This window comes from Panthera onca, chromosome B2 (genome assembly GCF_046562875.1).
Source record: "Panthera onca isolate mPanOnc1 chromosome B2, mPanOnc1 haplotype 2, whole genome shotgun sequence".
NCBI classification, from domain to species: domain Eukaryota; kingdom Metazoa; phylum Chordata; class Mammalia; order Carnivora; family Felidae; genus Panthera; species Panthera onca.
Window position 1 is genome coordinate 38500557 of NC_138343.1, and position 22023 is coordinate 38522579.

General features: G+C 45.0%; 2 long non-coding RNA genes across 2 annotated transcripts; one reads left to right on the forward strand and one right to left on the reverse strand.

Moving 5' to 3' along the window:
* Window positions 1-646: 646 nt before the first annotated feature.
* On the reverse strand, window positions 647-12547 carry LOC144616377 (uncharacterized). Its single transcript, XR_013555617.2, has 5 exons — window positions 12457-12547; window positions 10450-10519; window positions 4039-4392; window positions 2843-2939; window positions 647-1362 (listed from the first exon to the last, which is right to left on the reverse strand). It is a non-coding gene; the product is annotated as an uncharacterized LOC144616377 (long non-coding RNA).
* A 115-nt stretch (window positions 12548-12662) lies between these two features.
* LOC132667040 (uncharacterized) lies at window positions 12663-14180 on the forward strand. Its single transcript, XR_009604953.3, has 3 exons — window positions 12663-12860; window positions 13027-13159; window positions 13521-14180. It is a non-coding gene; the product is annotated as an uncharacterized LOC132667040 (long non-coding RNA).
* Window positions 14181-22023: the final 7843 nt, after the last annotated feature.

The window sequence follows — 22023 nt, forward strand, 5'->3', positions numbered from 1 at the left end:
AGGCAGCAGGGACCTAAGCTTATGTATGTTCTGACCCAGTGCCTCACCCAAGTTTGGGCATTCCATTCTTTTTTTTTTTTTAAGTTTGTTTTTAATATTTATTTATTTTTGGTAGAGTGTAAACAGGGGAGGCGCAGAGGATCTGATGCCAGCTCTGTGCTGATAGGCTGACAGCAGCGACCCGGATGTGGGGCTTGAACTTACTAACCGCAAGATCATGACTGAGCCAAAGTCAGACACTCAATGGACTGAGCCACCCAGGTGCCCTTAGGCATTCCTTTCTGACAAGAGGTATTTGGGAAATGTGAGATCATGCACCGTTCACCAGGCAGAAATGGATCCTGTCTGCCAGGCTGCCCAGAGGGGGATGGGCACCAGTCCCCAGATGAATTCTACCCATTGTTGCATGCTCGTTGCTACTCAAGATAATATCAGTGCTCCCTGGCATGAACAGTAGCCATGAGAATTCTAATATCAGATATGGGAGACCAAGCTGGATGGCCTCTAAGGTTCTGAATGTGCCAGTCTAGAGGTTCTAGAACCCTACACACTGACTATTATCACGAATATGAAGCAGTTGATGCCGATGTGCTCAGTGACACATACAATTAACATAAGGGAGGCTGTTAGCACTTCTACTCCCCGGTTCTATGTGTTATGTATTTAATTACTCAGTAATTCGCAGCTTATAAATACACAGCCCCTGAGCTAGATCTTTCTCCATTGCCGTTTACCAATTGGAGTCCTGAGACCACGCCCCTCACCCATGAAGAGCCGAGCAAGCCCCTGGATTTGAGCCTCTGAGAGAAGTTCCTGTGGCCCCCTGCCCATGCCCATAGGGGCGTTCCGCGTGTCCTCCCCTACAGGCCCACAGAACCGCATCCCCCCTCAACCTGAAAGCTAGGGTTTGTTCCTCTGGCTTCCCCTTCCTCAGAAAGAGTGGTCTGTCTTAACCCACACTTAGTTGGGACTCAAAGCAAATCTCTTCCCCTTAGTCACTTTCTCTGCTAAGAGAGGCGTGCAGGTCTGGGAACCACCGAGAGCGCCATGAATTCTCCCAGCTGTGACAGCCACCCTGGCCTGGGCTGAACTGTGGCCAATCCATCCTTGACGGCAGCGCCCTCCTCAGAGACAAGAAGACCAGATGAGAGGTGTGGAAAACCCGCTCCCCATCTTTGTCAGCCAGAGACGAGCTCCTCAGGGAGACCTGTGAAGGTACCAAGGGCCCCAGCCCCTGTTCTTTCATGTCTCATGACATGGGGTGGAGTGTCTTGTGTTCAGCAAACCACTGAACAGTGAAATATTTTGATTTCTACACTTCCCTCACACTGCTGGTGGCTTCTGTCTTCTCAAGTTCATGGCCTGTTTGGGATTCAAAAGTGTAGGAATGAAGGAAATCTGGGGGGTTTCATTCATATCAATTCTGATGGAGGCATATAAGTTTATTGAAGGCTTCCTCAGCCCTGTCACTCACCACGACTGTGGCCTTTGACACAGAGGTTTAACGGCTCTGGGACTCAGCTTGCTCTTCTGGAAAATAGGTGGCCCACCCCACGTCCCAGGCTTAGTGAGGCTTACCTGGCATAGCACATATGAAGCGTTTAGCAGAAGCTGTGTAAAGAAACATGAGCTCCTCCCTGCCCCACTCACCCCTTCTAACTGCTAAGGACCTTCCTCTTCATGCAGCCTCTGAACAGTCGAGTGAGGTTACCTCCTCAGTGCCCATCTTTCATCACAGATGCCATAGCGTGGCCCATTCAGTGCCCTTGAAACATTCTGTAAGGTCAGGTCTCAGCTCCTCCTCTGTCCCATCTTCCTGGGCTCCAGCTTTATCCCTCTCCCTGTATTTAAGCTGTCATGACTAACCAGAGACCATGACAGTTTTTATAAGGCTAGTGGTTCATTAGCTCCCCTCTCTGTCTTCTGGTTCAGGGGGCCGGCCCAGCTCCTCATCTGAGGAGGCCACAGCCTAGGTGGGGTGATGGGCAGGTCCCAGCCACAGGATACTTATTGGGGTGGGGGTGTCTGGGGCCAGGCTTTCTGACTGGTCCCAAATGTGACAGCTGCTGTGTCTTCAAGAGCATGTTGCACTCCCAACCCCTCTGACCTGGGTTAAAAACTGACAGGGAAGAGTGACAGATAGCAAGAGTCCTGAGGTACCGGTGGGATAAGACCCCCAAAGCAGGAAGAAAGAGCGCCCTGAGTCCAGAATATAAGCTTCCCTTCCTCAGAGTCCTAGCCCCTGCCTTTTTATGTTGACAGCCATGTTTGTCACCACTGTCACTCCAGCCATGGACTCCTGATGGCTGGGACACCAGAGTGGAGGAAAAACAAGAGGGAAAAAGCAGGGATCCTCACCCCCACGCATGCTCTGATTTATAGGAGCTCCCTTCGGGGCACCTGGATAGCTCGGTTGCTTAAAGGCCCGACTTCAGCTCAGGTGATGATCTTGTGGTTCACGAGTTTGAGCCCCGCGTCGGGCTCTGTGCTGACAGCTCAGAGCCTGGAGCCTGCTTCAGATTCTCTGTCTCCCTCTCTCTCTGCCCCTCCCCAGCTTGTGCTCTCTCTCTCACTCTCTCTCTCTCTCAAAAATAAATAAACATTAAATAAATAGATAGATAGATAGATAGATAGATAAAGGAGTTCCCTATTTTGCTGCTGTAGCCAGAAGCAGAGGGTTTCTTCTGCAACTCTGCACCAAGCACCTGACTTTAGGTTTCAGGCTACACTAAGTTCTGCTCAGCAGAGACCCAAGTACAAAATATGCCCCATGCACCACCAGTCTGGTGGTGCTTGGACTTCTGGTTTCCCCTACCCCCCTAGTCCACTTGCCGGTACTTACTGTTCAGAGACTTCAGGTAGCTGCACTGTGTACTGTCTAGGTTGTATACTCGGTAAGGGAGAGAGGCAGCCATGTGTTTATTTCCTCTTACCTGGAACTGGAACACAATAAGATTTGAAAGCATTATCAAGTTTTAAAAGCCTTGGTCCTTCTCTTGCCTCCAAGAGGAAGGAGACAAGTCCTGGCTGATTGTCACATTATCCCATCTCCTCATGAAAACACAATCACATCTATTCACTTATTCATTCTCTTAACAAATATTTCTTGAGCACCGGTTCTGTCTGTGCTGGGCCCCTTCTAGACGCTGAGAATTCAGCAGTGAGAAACAGACAAAGCCACTGCCAGACGAGGCAGTCAGAATATAAACAAATAATTAAATATATAATATGTAGGCGATAAATACTATTGTGCAAAATAAAGGAACACCAAAAGATGAAAAGTGCCTTTTTATAAAGTGTGGACAGGCAGAGCCTCTTTGAATAGGTAATGAAATCTAAGGAGAAAGCAGAAAAAAAGTGAGCTCTCTCAGTATCAGAGGCAGAAGTATTCCAGGAAGAAGAAATTGCCAAGGCCCTTTGAGGGCAAAGACAGCATGTCTGGCATGTCTGAGGAACAGCCAGAGGCCCGTGTAAGTGAGCAGGGAATACAGGGCAAGGAAGAGTGCAGTTGAAGTTGAGATCAGGGGTTGGCTGGGGTGGGGGGTAGAGCGTGGAAAGATCACATGTGACCGTGAACGCGATTGTTAGGACTTTGGGCGATGTGGAATTTCACACAGAGGAGTGACATTATCTGACTTACAATTTAACAGGATAGGTCCGACTGCTGTTTTGAGAATAGAGTGGGGGCCAAGAAGGAAGCAGAGAAATCATCTAGAAGGCCGTTGAAATAATTCAGGAGAGAGAAAACCATGTATTGGTCCAGGGGAATCAGATGGAGGAAGTTACAAATGGTTGCATTCTGAATATTTGTTGAAGGTAGATTGGACCAAGAGGGTTTTGATAGAGAGAGACAGTGAATAGTCAAGTTGGAGTTGCTGTGAAGACCATTTGACAATCACCCTGCTGACTAGGAATCTCCAAGCCAACATCCCTGACATCATGATGTTCAGCCACTTAAGGAATACTCCCTGGGAGAGAGGATTCACTGCCTCACACAACAGCCTTACCCAGTCCCTTAAATTTCTTTCTTATACTCACTCAAAGTCAATGTCCCTATGTCTTTCTCTCACTGTTCCAGAAGCAATATGGAGCAGGTCTTCACACCTCCCACAGACAATCCTCCAGATTCCCATCAGAGATGTGCCTGGCCTCTCCCTCCATTCATATTCTCCATCAGTGCCGTTTTCTGTTCCTCTGGACATGAGCAAATCCCAGGAGGAAGAAGCTCTGGGTGTTCTACCAGGTAGAACTCCTTCTGGAACATAGTCCACAAATTTTGGCAAAGGATTCACATTCAGACCACAGATGTAAATTTGGCAAACACACTCATCTCCATTCTTCTTTCCAGGTGGGGAAAATTAGAGAGTTAGCTTCGATCTTGCTTCCTTACCACTGAGAAAAACAAAGCAATTAGAAGTGTGCTTCCTTAGACGCCACCTGTCAGCATCCATGTCCACACCCTCTGCTTTCCTGCCCGTTGGAGTAAACGAATTATCTGCACTCCCGTCTCAAACCAGTCCCTCTGCTTTTCTACTATATCCTACCCCTTCTCACATGTTCAGGAACAGGGATATCCCTAAAAATTGGAGGGAACAATGGAATAGAACTAATACTTTAAAAACAGAATTCAAGAACACTTTATGGAAATAGAAGAAAACTTAAATTTATGTAAAGGTCAACCACGTGCCTGGGCAAGTTGAGAATGATCAACTCAGAAATATAGCCTATACAGTAATTAGACTAGAAAGAAAAAGAAGCAATACTCAAGACCTCCAGACACAATAGTCATAATACCTCTAAAAGTATGAAAATTCTATTGGCAACAGGATATTTGAGAGCAACCTGTAAAGCAAGGCAAGAATGGAGCTTTATATTCAGATAACCAACAGAAAGGAGATGAGTTGTAAGCCAAGGACTTTATATGCAATATAGCTATCATTCAATTATCAAGGCTATTGAAAAATTATATATGCAAAGAGTGAGAGAATCCTGTACACATGAGCCCTTTTAAGATAACCTGCTAGATGAGGAATTCTGTCTGCTCAAGACATGACTGAGGAGTGGGGGGAAAAGAGAATGATGGTGATTGTGTAGTGTATTTAAAGTATATTTAGAGCATGTAGATCTAATAGTTAAACAAGGATTGGGGACAAAGGTGGAAAATAATTTGTAAATATCATAGGTTCTGACCAAGTAGAAAGCATGTAACTTAAAATTAGAGCCAAGAGAGAAGACAGAAAGAGGAACAGGTAGGAATCAAATGACACCATTTAGAATTCACAATCTAGGCAGATAATTCATAGTTGAGATAAAAGTTAAATAAGGGTATGTTAAAAGATATCAATCAAAGGTAACTAGTAGAGCAAAAATGTATACTTTTGTAAATATCAAAACAATTTTTATTAAAAAAAAGCAAAGGGGACTTATAGAGAAAAAAGCAAAGTAAGCATAACATAAAATTGACACCAATATATTTATTAGTCATGTCAATAAATGTGAAGGAGAGGGGCACCAGGGTGGCTTAGTTGGTTAAGAGTCTGACTCTTGGTTTCGGCTCGGGTCATCATCTCCCAGTTCATGAAATTGATAGCATGGAAAGCTGATAGCATGGAGCCTGCTTGGGAGTCTCTCTCCCTTTCTCTCTCTTCCCCTCCCTCCCTCTTGCTCAAAATAGATAAACATTTAAAAATAAATAAATAAATAAATAAATGCGAAGGATATTTAACTTGCCTAGTAAAAGAAATAGATTTTCAAAATATTTTACAAAGCAAAATTCCAGTCTCTTCTATATAGGATAGAGACATTTAAAACAAAGTGATTCAAAGGCTAAAGAATAAAAGAGGATAGGAAAAGTTATGCTATTTAAATAGAACAACTCTAAAGAATAGTAGTAAGCTTACTATTAGACAATGCAGAATTTAGACCAAAAAGCATCAAACAAGACAAATAAAAACATATTATAAGGCAAAAACCCACAATCTACAATAAAATATATCAGCCATTAATATCTATGTACCAGATTACACAGAAACCACTTATCAATGAAATAGAAATGACAGCAATGCAAGGAGAAATAGATAAAAATAATAACGATAAGACAGTTTTACACACCACTCTCAGGACAAGAAGGGCATGTGAACAAAAAATAAGTCTAAATGGAGAAGACTTAACCAACATTAATGTTAAATTAGATTCCATAAATATGTATTAAATGCTGTACCCTTTAATAAAGAATATACTTTCTTCTCAAGCAGACATGAAATATTTATTGAAATTGATCATATGTTATATCACAAAGGAAACATAAGTAGGTTCCACATTAGAAATATTACAAACAATTCTCTGATTACAATGCAGTAAAAGCAGAAATAAAAAGCAAAAATTTAAAAAGCCCTTCAAGGGGTGCCTGCATGGCTCAGATAGTTAAGCATCCGACTTTTGATTTTGGCTCAGGTCATGATCTCAGAGTTTGTGAGATTGAGCCCCACGTTGGGCTCTGTGCTGACAGCACAGAGCTTGCATGGGATTCTCTCTCTCTCTCTCCCCCTCTCTCTGCCCCTCCCCTCTCAAAATTAATAAATAAAAAAATTAAAAAAATTAAAAGCCCTTTCAAAGATGGAGAAAAAGGGACTAACTTCATTCTCCCTCCTAAAACAATAACATAAAGTCTGAACAAAATATTTGAAACATACAAGACATCAAACCATGAAGGTCAAAGATCCTGAAGACTTGGAAACAAAGGAGATTAATTCTACAATTTTATCAGTTGAGTGCCTGGACAGAGTTCCAGGCCCAGCTCAGGGAGCCCAGTGGACTGCCTGCCTGACTGAAGAAGCTGAGAGTCTGAGGAGATCAAGGGAGCTGCAGCTCACAGGACAGAGTCCAAGAGAGAGGAGAGCTGTAGAGGGTCCCTCTCACGTATTCAACAGAATGCTCATCAGCACACTTGTGTGAGGAAACTACCTGTCTCAGTCCATTCAGGCTGCTATAACAAAATACCATTACTGGGCAGCTTATAAACAACAGAAATTTATTTCTCACAGTTCTGGGGGCTGGAAGTCTAGGACCCAGATGCTGGCATGGTTGGGTGAGGCCCTTTTCTGGTGGTCCACTTCTCACTGTGTAGTCCTCACATGCTGGAAGGGGCCAGGCAGCTCTCTTCTTTTATAAGGCACCAATCCCATGATGAGAGTTCCATGCTCATGACTTAAGTACTCCCCAAAGTCCCCACCTACTAATCCATCATCTTTGGGGGCTAGGATTTTAACATATGCATTTTGAGAGGAAACAAACATTCAGATCATAGCACTACCCAAACCACAGAAAGAACCTTTTAAAAGGATAAGCAGAAACATCTCCAGGTACTGTCACAGGACCAAGAGTAGTGTCTGCTCCAAGCTGCTGAACTAGAAAGCTTCATAATTCATGTAGAATTGTATAGGGTACTCATAAGGATCTTGCCTCAAAGGTGGGGGATAATTAGCCCTAGACTGAACACTGCATCGGCTTTATCTGACAAATCTTTAATGCAAAACCTGAAAGGACTGAACTCTTTCCACATAACTTAACTCCATCTGAGAACAAAGTTCAGGAATAGTTATAGGAATACAAAAACAAATTAAAATTCATAATGTCCAATAAAAAATTACCTGGCCTGTAGAAAAGCAGGAAAATATAACCTATAATGAGGAGGAAATTCAATTAATTAAAACAAGCCATAACTGGGCGCATTGTTAGAGGTAGCAGACAAAGACATTAAGATAGTTATTATAACTGTAATCCATATGTTGAAAAAGTTAGTAGAGAGACACAAGATGCAAAAAAAAAAGACCCAAATTGAACAGCTAGAGAGGAAAACTGCAATGCTTGATGTGAAAGTCACACTCGATAGGATTAACAACAGATCAGACACTAAAGAAGAAAAGATTAGTGAATTTAAGACAGCAATGGAAACAATCTAAAATGAAATACACAGAAAAAATCATAATAAAAAAGAAAATGAAAAGAGTATCAGTGAACAGTAGTACAACTTCACGCTGCCTACTATATCTATAATTGGAATCCCCAAAGGAAAGGATAGAAAAGGGACATACAAAAAAAAATCTGAAGAAATATTAGCTTAAAATACTCAAAACATGATAAAAACTAACTCACATACTCAAGATGGTTAACAAACTCTAAGCACAAGAAACACGAAGAAAACCACTCTAAGCCAAATCATAATAAAATTACTCAAAACCAGTGATAGAGAAACCCTTAAAAGCAACCAGAGAAAAATACACCTTACATGAAGAAGAAAAAAAGACAAGTGTGCTAGAAGATTTCTAGTGAGAAACAATGCAAGTAAGAAGACTGTGAAACATCTTGAAAGTACTAAAAGAAGTAAACTGTCAACCTAGTATTCAATTCCCAGTGAAAGCATCTTTCAAAAACTAATGCAAATAAATATGATTTTTAGGCATGCAGAGGTTGAAAGAATTCATGCCTGTAGAACCACATTACAAGATTTGTTAAAAGAAATCCTTCAGGCAGAGGAAAATTATACCAGATGGAAATATAAAATTTCACAAAGGAATAAACAGCACTGAAAATGGTAGCTTTATGGATAAATATGTAGGATTTTATTCTTATTATTTAAATCCCTTTAAAGTTAGTTACATTTAAGAGAAAACATTGTAGTGTGGAGTTTATAATATATGTAAAAGTGAACTGTATGGCATAGATAGCATAAAGGCTACTAGGAGATAAATGAAAATACACTATGGAGAAGTTGATTCCTATAATATATATGATGTAGTATAGAATCACTTGAAAGTAAATTGTAACAAGTTAATGATGTGTATTATAAATCCTAAAACAACCACTAAAATGGCAAAAACAAAGAATTGTAGATAGTAAGCCAACAAAAGAGAAAATGGAGTAAAATGTTCAAATACTTTAAAATAAAGCAAGATAAAGAGGAAAATAAAAATCACACACATGGAACAGATAGAAATCAAACTGCAAGATGATATACTTACACCTAACCATATCAATAACTCATTACATGTAAATGGTTTAAACACTCCAATAAAAAGGCAGAGATTGCTCAAATGCATAAAAAAGAAATCCCCACTACTGCTGCCTACACAAAACTTGCTTTAAATATAAAGATACAGATAAGTTGAGGCAAAGAAATGGGAAGGGGCATCTGGGTGGCTCAGTTGGTTAAAATGTCTGACTCTTGGTTTCCACTTGGGTCATGGTCTCGTGGCTTGCGGTTTCAAGCCCTGTGTCAGGCTCTGCACTGACAGTGTGGAGCCAGCTTGGGATTCTCTGTCTCTGGATCTCTCTGCCCCTCCCTCACTTGCTCTCTATCTCTCTCTCTGAATAAATAAACATTTAAAAAATTTTAAAAAGGTAAAGAAATGGGGAAAGATAAACAGTGCTAATACTAATCAAAAGGAAGCTGGAGTACCTATACCACTATGAAACTAAGTAGATTTCAGAACAAAGACTATTACCACAGATAAAGAATGTATATTATAATCAGTCAAATGAGAGGACATAACATAATTTAGATTCAGGATGTAAGTTGTTGATTATATAATACTATTGTATAGATGCTAAGTTTCCTAATTGATAACTACCCTGCGCTTGTATAAGAGAATTTCCTAATTCTTAGGAAATAATTAATTATGAAGGAGTAAACAGGCACAATGTAATACAACTTACTATCAAATGAGAGAGAGATAAAGCAAATGTAGCAAAATGTTAACCATGAATAGATCTGCTTTAGCATATATAGGAATTCAGGTACTACTATTGCAACTTTTCTATAAAATTTGCAACCAAGACAAAATAAATGTTAAAAAATTGTATACACACCACTCCCATAACAGTCCTTATATAAAATAAATATCTCAATTTCTTTATTCCATAGCACTTCTGAAGTTCTAATATCAAATATCTATTAAATGTCTGTCATGACCTTCCCTCCATAAAAGTACAAGTTCTCAGGGACCTGAATAGTTTCTATTTTGTACTATGAGGTAATCTTGAATTTCTAGAACTATACCTAGCACTTAGTAGATGTAGAATTATTAATATTCTTGAATGAGTGGACAAATGCTACAATTGGATATAACAGACTCTAGAGTCAGATGATCTGTGTCCAAATCCTTTTTCTTCATGTTACTGGATACAACATGGGCAAGTTACTAAACTTCTCAGGAACTTAGCTCCTAATGAGTAGTTACCTAAAAGGGGTATACAGAGTGTGATGTCGGCAAAAATGGTGGAGTATGGAACTCCAGAAGTCTGTTCCTCCACAGAAGCAATGAATAATCTGGCAAAAACTGTGAGAATCAACATTTTGGGGAATCTAATCAATGTCATACAGCAAGCACGGGAATGATTATTCAAGAAAAACACATATGAGCCTCGATAAAATAAGATATTTTAACCTACCTGGTACCATCTCCCACTCCCCAACTTGGTAGTGACCTGGAAGGCAACAGTTGGTATTCCCAGTATATACCTGGAACCAGAGGGAACAGAAGAGACCTTATTCTCAAACAGTTGTGGTTTTTGTTTTGACCTGTCTGGTGACTCCTGGAAGAGCTGTCTCAAACAGCTGACTTTATTTCATCTACCTCAGAATGATCCCAGGGTTGAAGCAGCTACCCAGGGAGAATTTGTCAAAAATACTTAAAGTCAAATGTGTTAGCTGCTGCTTCCTCAGGCAGGGAATAACAGTTGGGGAAAACAATAGTCTAACTTAAAAGCCTGGAAGAGAAACGCTAGGGAATGAGAATAAGGATTTTGGAATGCTGCCACACATTTCTGGGAATCCAGAAAGCCATGCAAATACCCAGGGCTCAGAAAAGACCTGAGAAGGCCCTAAGCTCTTATCTCTGACTTATCTTCAGGCTCTGCACAAGCAGGAAGCAAAGGCTGAGATACAGTTGTAAATTGTCTAGCTGAGTGTTGAATACATGTCCCAACACACATACACACACACATGCACACACGCACCATCCACTAAGACTGGGAGGTTTTGTTTTTTTTTTGTTTTTTTAGTTCCAAGTATTTAAGGAAATTTCTGTGAAATCACTAGCTGACCATAAATCTAACAGAACAGACTTTAGTGGCCACACATGACAAACTGTCATAGGATACAAACTACAAAACTAGCTCAGAAAAGCCATGCAACAAACAAACAACAACAAAGGAAATGCAAATCAAAACCACCGTGCAATACCACTTCACACCTATTAGGATGGCTATAAACTTTTTTTTTAAATGAAAATAGCCAGCATTGATGAGGAGAAACCTGAACTTTCATGCATCACTGGTAGGAATGTAAAATGGTGTAGCCACTGTGGAAAGCATTTTGGCAATTCCTCAAAAAAAGTGAAATGCGGAATTGCCATATGACCCAGCAATTCCATTCCCAAGCATATATCCAAAACAAACTGAAAACATACATTCAAACAAAAAAAAAAAAACACGTACACAAATGTTTATAGCAGAGTTAGTCATGAAAATCAAAGAGTGGAAACAACCCAAAAGTCCATCGATGGGAATGGATAAACAAAATAAGGTGTAATCATGCAGGGGAGTATTCTTTAGCCTTAAAAGGAATGAAGTACTAGTACATGCTACAACATGGAGAAACCTCGAAAACACTATACTAGGTAAAAGACAGCCAGACACAAAAGATCATATGTTGTGTGATCCTGTTCACACGAAGTGTCCAGAAGAGGTAAATCCGTCAAAACAGAAAACGGCTTACGTGTTGCTCTAGGCTAAAGCAAAGAATACGGAGTGACCGCTTGGCTTGTATGGGGCTTCTTTTGCGGGGAGTGACAAAATGTTCTGGAATTCAATAGTGGTAATGGTTGCACAACAGTGTGAATGTAATAAAAGCCATTGAATTGTACACTTTAAAATGGTGAACCTTATGTGAATTCTGTCAATTTTTTACAAAGGAATCTGGGATGCTCAGGTATGATGATGCATGTTGAACTTTCCAGGAGGGAGTCTTTCAAAATAAGTGCCCAGGAAATATTAACAGACGAGCTCCCCTCCAACCAGCCTCTGCAGGTCTGAGTGAGAACCTGGTTCCCCAGGCCTTGCAGAAGGGGACAGGGGAAGCAGGAGACAATAGCAAAGCTTTCTTCAGGGTTCTGAGGCCCCATGAGCTGGATGAGCCTGGTCAAGCGTTTCTCTCTAGTAGAGGGTCTTTGGTTGGGTGGAAAATGTCAGAAATTGGCGTTAGTAGGGTCTGAATTGCAGTTGTGCCTCTAACTCTTGTGAGACCTCAGGCCAAGTGCCTTCTGGATGGTGCTTTCCTCTGAGGTAAGATAAAAGGGAAGTAAGAACTCAGGAAGCACAGAAATCCTGGGATTCCACGGCCTGGTAAATATAAAGCAGGAGGCCCAGGGGCTCCGTCCCCTTCCACCCTGCCACCACCTGTTCCGAGGGCCAAGGCTCCTAGGCAGCCCCCGCGCTCCGCGGATTCCAGGCCCTCTCCCACCTACACTGGTCCGCAAACTGCCAAACCCAGGACCGTTGGCAGGTTGCGGAGTTTCGGGGGAGCGGGAGCGGGCAGGGGGAGGAGCTTGGCCTCTGATTGGAGGAGGGCTGCGGGGGAGGGGCGGTGGGCGTGGCCAACGGCTGGAGCCCGGCAGTTGGCGGTTAATTTCGGGCCGCCCCTGGTTCAGTTTCTCCGCGACCGCTCTGAGTTGACTTCTTAGCCGACAACCCGGCTTATACGCACCCTCCCTATCCAGGGAAGATCAGAACTGCCTTAAGGATGCAGGAAAAACCCCGAGACCCAGGATGTGGGGAACTGGGCGCCCCCTCCCTTACCTCAGGTTGGTTGCATAAGTTGCGGCCTTGGCGTCCCCAGGGCCACAGCTCTGTCCTCTCAGGGCGTGGCTCCCGCGCTGCAGGGCTGAGCCCCTCCCCTCGCCTCGGGCTCACCCTGGCAACTCCGCCCCCTTTTCTCCCTCTACCTCTGTGTTTGGTCTCCCGTGGCAGGATTCCATTCTCCCTTCCTGAGGAGTCGCCGCCTGCAGGCCATGAAAGAGCGCAGGACTCCGAGGACCCGGACTAGCCTAGCGGAGCCGCCCTGCCCCGCCCGGCCCCGTGCCCCGTGTTCCCCGGCGCCGGGGTGAGTGTCCCGGCCGCCCCTCTCCTCTCGTAGGCTGGCTCCCCCCGGGTTTTGAGGGATGTTCCGTTTCTCACCTCCCTTCCCAGCGTGAGAGGTGGAAGCTTGGGGTCAGGAGACCTCCTCTGCAAGGGCCAGGGGCTCCCATCTAAGCTCGGGATGCGGGGGCGGGGTGGGGGGACCAGGGAACCCTTTGCGAAATTTGCTCTCACCTGAAACGCGACGGAATAGTAACGCCTAAGTCAGAACCTCCACGCGAATGGGAGTGTCTTTTGAAAACAGGTGCGGCACACACTGCTGGTGGTTTTAACTTGGCCGCCTCTCTGTGTATCAAGTTTCCTCTCATTTCCTTTTGCTTTCACAGGACTGGTCACTGCCCACGGTCATCAGTCAAGCATAACCAAGAGTGTGGAGGCTATTTGTGCACGCGGTCATCTTCTAGCCACTAGAAAGTCACCTTCCAGGAGTCCGCATCCCAGCAGGACCTTCCCAGGTTCCTGCCTTCCCAGCCTTCACCCCAGTGTTAGCTATCTGGAAAAGGGTCTGCGAGCAGGACCTGGGGCTCTTGTCTTGGTCCGTGCATTGCCCACACCCGTTTCCCCCTCAAGGTACTGAGTACTCTCCCTTCACTGAGGAGATCTGAGCTTGGTCCAGGCAGCGGGAGAAGACACAGCCCTCAGGGGTTAAGGTTCCTTCAAAGTCAAGGCTCACAGGATTCCTCAGGAGAGAGGGCCGGGCGTGAGCAGGAACCCGGCTGTAGGCGTTTGTAGCAGTGAAAAGGATGGGTCCCTTGCCCTCCTCAGAGCTCAGCTCAGACCCAAAGGCTCTTCCACTTACCATCAACATGGAAACTTGGCTCTTCACATGAGTATGTTCTCCCTCTTTTGTGCATTATCTTGTTCCTCAAACCGCCCTTCCGTGAAGGCCTGTGGGGTCAAGGGGCCTGGCCAGTCACGCAGAGGTGACTGAGCCCCGCAGACCTCAGGTCAGGTAGACAGATTTAATAAAGGCTTCACGACCTTGACTGTCAGGACTCGTGATTGGTGTGCGGGTTCAGGAGATTTGGATGGTTCTTTTTTTTCTTTCCATCCAAACAGGTGCATGGTACTTGTGCCACAGACACGTGGGCAATGAGGGGAGGCTGGGGGTGGGTGGGATTTTGAGGGATATCCCTGGCTCTTCCCCCTTCCCTCTTTGAAGAATGCTCCTCAGTATGTCAGGGAGGGACCTGACACCAGTCGATTTGCTAGACACCCAGCAGGGTTTTCTTTGAGCTTCTACATGGTAATAGGGCAAGAACCAAAGGGACAAATTTATGTGCCAGAATGTCAGGCCATTAGGAAGGATGTGGAAGGGGCTAAATAGTGATTCATATTGAGGTCCTGGGATTTCATTACTGTTTTGAAACTTCATTCTCCTAGTCCTTGATTAAGGATAATGGGAGAATTAATAAGAAATTACTGGTGGGAGGGGGTTGTCTTCAGAGTGGGGACCCAAGAGTACAGGTATCCTGTCAGTGGCCTGGGCTGTGTACCTGGCAGGTGGTGGGCAGCTTTGCTGGATCTCACAGTTGGTAGTGAAAGTCGTTGCAGAAAAAACATTCACTTGCTGGGGCTTTGGATGTCACCCAGTGCCCTGCCCCCTCTTCCTGTCTTGTTTTCCCACATGCCACGGAGACAAGAGCTGATCTGGCAAGGGAACAATCCCTAAGACTCCCCACATTGGGGCCCTTTCTCTGTGCTTTTCTACTCCAGTGATAACCACAGAATATTCTGGGAGTTGTCTTCAGTAAAGACTCGGGGGTCTCCTAAGGAGTGGGAATGGTGTAGTCTGTACAAAGCTAGAGCCATAATTAAGCACTGAGTTCATCGGAGCACAGGGAATGAGTTCATGTGTTCTTGTCCTTGGAGGACTTATAAATTAAAAGTATGGAATCATTTGTAATCAGAATAACCACCTGGCAGGGATATTGATGAACAGAGGAGAGCTTACTTGGAGACCTCTGATCTTTCCAGCCCCAAGACTCTGGGCCTAATACCCACATAATCATTAGTGTTCTGTAATTTATAACAGTGTTATCATTGATCCATGTCGTTAATCATCATGAATTGGTGATTTCTCAAATGCGCTGGGTTATTTGTGTATCAACATAGAGCTCTGTGATTTACAAACACAGAAATCCTTGGAGGTAGAGAGACGCCATGGCCATTTTACAGATGAGAATACTGAAAAAGACTCCACTCCCTTGGAGAGGGTATGCAGTGCACTTGCCCCATTGGGCCTGCTGGCTTACTCCTCTCTCCAGCCCCCACATTTGAGAAAGCAAGAACAAAAAAGCCAATAGGCCTCAGTTTGTCAGGATGTTTAAGGACTTTGAGGACAGCCTTCTACTTTTCATCACACAGGCACTGGGACAGACACAGAGAAGGCATTAAATATCTGTCCAATAGATTTCTCCATGTCTTCCATTTTTTAATGTCACAGGTCCTCTTTTAACCCTTGTGGCTCGCATCATCCTTCCAGATGATTCACTGAGATTCTAATGTCCTTTGCTGTTGTTAGGTAACTTTGGGGCACCTCCAATGATTGACTGATTACCCAGCTCTTCCCCTAACTAGTTCTATGACCTGCAGCATGTTGTTTATCCTTTCCGAGTCTCAGTTTTCTAGGTGGTAAAATGGGTGATCCAACCTGTGTGTCATGGGTGAGGATTATAAGAAATAGCATGTGGATGCTTATTCCTCTGTTTGGCAAGTAGGATGAGTTCCCTTTTCCCTGCTTGCACAGTCCTTTGTGTTCTGTGAAGAGCTTTGCTATCTATGGCGCCTCACAATCAAGAAGGGAGAGTCCTGAGTCTGCCCTTCCCTAGCTACTTCAAGGCCAACTCAGATTCTGTAAAACTTTCTGGAACACTTCTGTTCTTCTGTGCAACAGCTGTCCCCTCAATAAATTTACCCTGGAATAATCTGGAAAGCCAGGGGCTCATCACCCTCAGCCATTCTCCAGTCATTTGGTGTCCATCCCTTCATGAAGACCTGGAAGAGACAAGTGGATTTGATGGTGGGTCTATGCCTTAGAGCCTCTAGTGTTCATGGAGAAACCAGCCCTTTCCTCCTTCACTAAGCTTTGATGTCCCAATGGGCCTCTCTTCCTAAGGCTTCCAAAGACTTCCTGGGGAAGTCTTTGCCTTCCCACAGGGAAGAAAAAGAGCATCAAACACATACAGCACAAACGCTCAAATCCTGAGAAGGACCTCAGATTCAGGGGGCCCCCTGCTTGCCTCCTGGCTTCACTAGGGAGTGGGCCTACAGGGACAATCCAGGTGGAGGCCCATCCCAGGCCTCTGCTCTGTGCCCTCTTCTAGATGTGGATGGAAGATGAGCTGGACCTATACAGCTTTGTCCTCCCAAGTTTTCCTCTGATTCTGCCCCTCACCTCTTCCTTACTCGTGCTTGCCTGATCCCTCTCACCTCCCCCCTTCCTTTGCTTAGCCAATAGCGGACCGTGGTCTCTGACCCCTATCCCACCCAGGGTGGGACTGGAGGGCTGAGAGATCTTCATGCTCATGGAACATTCCTGGCAGAGCCACCCTTCCCAGACTCATACTGCAACTCTCAAGAGCCCTATATCCTTTTGTATCTCTCCCAGACTTGGTTGTTCTCTTGCTGTGTGGATATTTTGTTTCCTTTCTCTGGGTGCCTTCTCGGCCTTCACTTCTATTTTCTGCAGCAGGTGGGCATCACTGTAATCGCCGAGTGAGTGTGTGTGGGGGCGGGGGGGGGAGGGTATAGTGTGATGGGAACACCAGTTCTGGGGTCTGAAGGTTTCATTTGAGAACCCCTTCTGCTCCATAAGCTCTATAAGAACTTGGAAAAAAAATCCTAAATAAATAACTTACATCTTCAGGTTGGAAAAGCTGTAAACTGGGGAAAGCAGTGATGCGTAAATCTGAGTTTTGGGGTAAGGGGTGGAAGGCATGGGGCGCCTGGGTGGCTCAGTTGGGTAAGCATCCAGCTCTTAATTTTGGCTCAGGTCATGATCTCATGGTTCGTGAGTTAGAGCCCTGAGTAGGGCTCCACGCTGGTACTTCAGAGTCTGCTTGGGATTCTCTCTCTGCTTCTCTCTCTCTCTCAAAATAAATAAATCAACTTAAAAAAAAAGAAATGGAAGTCATGGTAATCCATCTGAAAGAATTTACTTGAAACAGCGGGATGCTGTACAACCTCTCTAGCCCTGCTGTGGACTGTATATATCTCAAATGTCTCCACTTGGCTTTCTCCCCCACCATTCTGCAGACAAGTCTGGATGTAGGGAAGAAAGCCCAGTTGACCACCCCTGGAATCAGATACTCTTGTCTCAACCCCCTCCATCTTGTTTTCTACCCCAAACCAAAGGTGGAGGGGCTCAGGCAAGAGTATCTTGTTTTCTCATACCTGGCACAGATGCCCATTTTCCATACCTCAGGGGAGATAGAGGGCTCTAGAGCTCAAGAGGAAAAGTCCCAGAAAAGTCCCAAGCTCTGCTTCCCTAATGATACTGGCCAAGGCTGAACTAAACTAACCCTGTTTGCAGAATTCCTCAGAAGGCAGAGTCTCATCAGAACCCTGCAAAAAATGTGAGGATCAAGGAAGAATTAGACTCCTTTACTTGATGGCTGCTGGGGCCCTCCCCACATCCTCCCTCTGCAGTGACTCACAGTCCTCTCCATTTGCCTTCATCATGGAAGCCAGGCTCTTTGCGTGGGGGGTCACCCTATCCCCAGCCACGTGTTCTGCTGTACCTCACTTCTCCCTCAAGTAACTGTGAAGTGTCAGCTCTACCCAAGGGGCCTGCCCAGCCATCCACTGCTGGATGAGGTGGAGTATTCCTCTAAAATTCCTTCTTCATTCCACTGGGGACTAATGTGATGACTGAGAAGTAAAGACCAAACTGGGAGCCACTTTTCACCATGTTTGTGCTGGAGGGGACCTGGATGTTAAGGAGAGGTGGAAAGGGCTGGTCAGTGGGCTGCTTCAGGTCCTCCTACCATCCCATTGGGAAGAACTCACCCCTAACTCAAGTACTGTCCCTAGGTGATTTACCTGGCATCTGGCAGAGCATGAGCATTTACATCCTATAAGGGAAAATGTCTGTTAACCCAGAGAAATGGAGAAAGCAGCTGGGAGGACTTGGTGGTAGCCTTTATGTCATTCCAGAGTCCCATTGTTAGATTTTGGCTTTTATGCCAGACTTGGAACAAGGATAAAGGGTGAGCAGGGATTGGGGAAGTGATAAGTGAGGGAGCCCAGCGGTTAGGTCAGAGATTTTTCAGGTCCTCCTTGCTGCTGTTGGGACTGAGGATCTTGGAACATGAAGGAGCATTAGGGGCTGCAGAGGCTACCATGTGTTTCCTGCCCCTTTCTTGCCTCCTGCCTTTTCTCAGTGTCATGGAGACCAGGGCTGATTTGTCAAGGGGACAGCATCTCCCCCTCCGAGATTTTCCCAGCTAAGTTCCCGGCTCTATACCCAGTTTCCTACCACTATTCTGGCCACAGCTGCTTTCTGTCTGGCCTCTGCATTTCTTATGAAGGCAGGAATGATGGCTCCGCAAGGCCCACCAGGAACACAGAGCCATAACCATCGGGCCTTGATCTGATTGGAGTACAGGGAGCCACTTCCTGCCGGGGTGAATTCTGAAATTCATCATGCACAGTCTTGCTTGTAATAAGATTAATAACAGTTTCCATGGATATCGAACAGAAGATTCTAATACCCATTGAGGGAGGCTCAAGTGGATGGCGTCTGATGGCTCTGGCAGCCCTGAGATTCTCTGAGTCTGAGATACCTAATATCATCACTAATTCTCTGTAATTTATACTAATGTTTTCAATGATGCATATCATTAATAATAATGGCTATGATAATAGCCAATCTCAAGTGTGATCTATAGAACTACACAGTACTTCTGAGGCATACTTACCAAAGTCCATACTTACCATTGGTACTTTACCAGAAAGGAAACTAGAACCAAGAAATGGCTCTGAATCCAGCTACTCCCACAGAATGGCCCCTCACCCACAGGAGCAATTGCACTTGCCTTGGGTTACTCAGGACCCCCACACCCAGTTCTCTGCAACTGCCTCTCTTTGTTCTCTCCATCCTGCCCCCCATCCCTGTTTAAAAGCTCCCGTGAGAGCCACTTGCCTCCTTCCACCCCTGCTTGATAAGACACAGGATTTCAGTCCTGACTGGGCACGTGTTTGGCACAGAACCAGTAACACCCCCTCCTCCCCCCCCCCCCCCCCCCCCCCCCGCCATGTCAAGTTCCTTTTCCTTTGGAACTTAAAACCTAGCTAATGCTTCCAGCCAGAAGTGCCGCCTTGGGCATGTGGTTCTGGCCAATCCATCCATCCATTCATCCATCCATCACCTCCTGGATAGTGGGTTCCCCGAAGCTATACGTTATCTTAAAATAAATGAAAACAGAGCCATCTTGTAAAATCAGAGATCCAGAAACTAGCTCATGTCCCTGCCCCTCAGGGAAACATAGAAGGCCCTCAAGGGCATGCACAGTGTCCTTTACTTTTATTTTGCTTTCTTTTAAAACCAGGCACAGTGTGGGGCACACAGCAGGTCAGCAAATGCATGTTGAATGCATGCAGCACTGATTTCTCCACCTCTCTCACTTTTTCTGCTGGGTTCAGTCTTCTTGAATTCAAGGTTCACACGCCAGGGTTCAGGCCTTTGACATGAAACCCAGCAAACTGTGTTTCTATTCACCTCTGCAGCTCTGCAGGTACCTTCGGTACAAATCCATTTATTGAATGTTTATCCAGCTCTGCCACTCACTTAACTATGTGATGTTGGGCAAGATATTTAACCCCTCTCTACCTTAGCTTCTCCAACAGAAATGTTAATAATAATACCTACTTCACTGTGTTGTTTTGATGATAAATTGAGATTATATTAAAAACAAAATCTTAGAACAGTGCATGGCACATAGGAAAATCTCAATAATTTCGGCTATTATTAGCAATTTAATTTTGCAGTTCAATATCCACTTGGAAAATGCTAACCTTGTGTCAACTTAATGAAGGGATAAAACTTTCCCTTAATTAGTCTGGGTAGGTAAGGCAACGGGCCCATCCTCGGTAAACGGGCAGAATTGTAATCCTCCAGAGATCCCCAAAAGGAATGGGTAGAAAGTATGTAACAGGGATTACTGGGTGTAACTGAGATCTCAACTCCTTCTTCATAATATTCCTTCTCAGTGAATGAGACACCTGCTTTGTATCAGGACGTACCCAGTCGGTGATGGAGGTGTGAGGCTCTGAGGTTTTTCTTCCCAACATGGGAACAGCATCAGGAAGTTCAGCTAGCAGAGGTAACAACGGTTCAAGGAACAGGGGCTATCTTGAATACAGCATAGGGGATGTCCAGGGGAAAAATCTCACTCCCGCAACGTGTATAAATGCTAGACTCGCTGCTGGGTGTGCCAGGGAGCACCCATGAACACATGGTACAGAGGAGGTGGTAAAAGAAGAGGGGGTGTGCTCATTGTCACTTAACCAAATGGGCAGCTGGACGGAGCGGCCTGAGGCCGTGGGAGGCTGGTCAGTGGGCTGACTGGCTGTGGACCAGATGGGTTTGGGGATCCCATGGAGATGGGTGAAATTCCAGCTTCACCCCCTCATCACTAAGAAACCAAGCGGGTGCCTGCAGGAGGCACCGGCAGCGCAGAAAGGGATTAGAGAATCAGATCTCTCTTGCCCCAGCCCCACAGAGACTCCAGATGCGGGCCCAGAATCCTGGCTCTCGCTCACATTTGACTGCTGGCTAAAGGAACCAGAGGCTCAATGATCCCAACAAGAACAAGAAAATAGCCAGGCAGGAGCCTGAAATCTGCACCCATTTGCCTAGAGTTGGTGAGCTGAAGAAAGATGCCAAGTGTCCAAAATGAGGCCACGGGGCAAGATGGCTGTGCCCGTCAGAAGATGCTAAATGGCCATGATGGGCATCACAGGGTAGCTTGAGACATAAAGGGCTCCCCTCTACAGTCCGTTGGGAAACATAGCAATTCCCTCTGCCAGAGGCTGCAAGGAAGGGAAACCCTGAGTCTTGTAGTAAAACACTGACCAGCTGTGAGGTGGGAAAACTTAAATAGATCACAGAAGATCAGATCACTAAGATCTTGGGTTTAAGGCAAAAACAGGTATTTTTAAACTGTGAAGGGAGCCGTGTTCCTTTTAGGTGTTGGGAGAGCAACATGGATGGGTTGGATTCTATTACGCAAAGGTAGAAACCTCGGGTATTTACCCATGAGAAGCCTTGTCACAACAAACTTCCTGCTGCCAACCGCATCGCAGGGAGTGGCTGGGTTTGAGGATCGAGGTGTGCTATTTAAAACCATGCGTTGGGTTTTCGCCCGCTGTCTGCCAAGTCTTGTCTTTTGAAGAAGGGTGTCGATTTTACCAGCAGCAATTTGTAGCTATCACAATGGTGGCGAGAACAGAGGAAGCCCCGCCTGGCTCAGACCCTCACTGCAGACAGACAGACAACAGAGAATAGAAGACACAGAAGGACTCAGGCCCTGCTTAGGAAAATTCAGTACCTACAGACTGTGGGAGAGAAGTTATTACTGGTGTTGGAAGGGGAAAATCTGAGACAATGACCTTCCTTTTACCTGGCTGGAAATTATATCCCTTTTAAAAAAGAAAAAGTGTGTGTCATTTCTCTTGGAATTTCAAGAGTGTTATGATGGCAAAATGAAAGCATCTCCTTTGAGGGGAAACTGAAGAATGCATCATTATCAAGAATTTGGGGAGGGGTGCCTGGGTGGCTCAGTCAGTTAAGTGTCGGACTCTTGATTTCTGCTCAGGTCATGATCT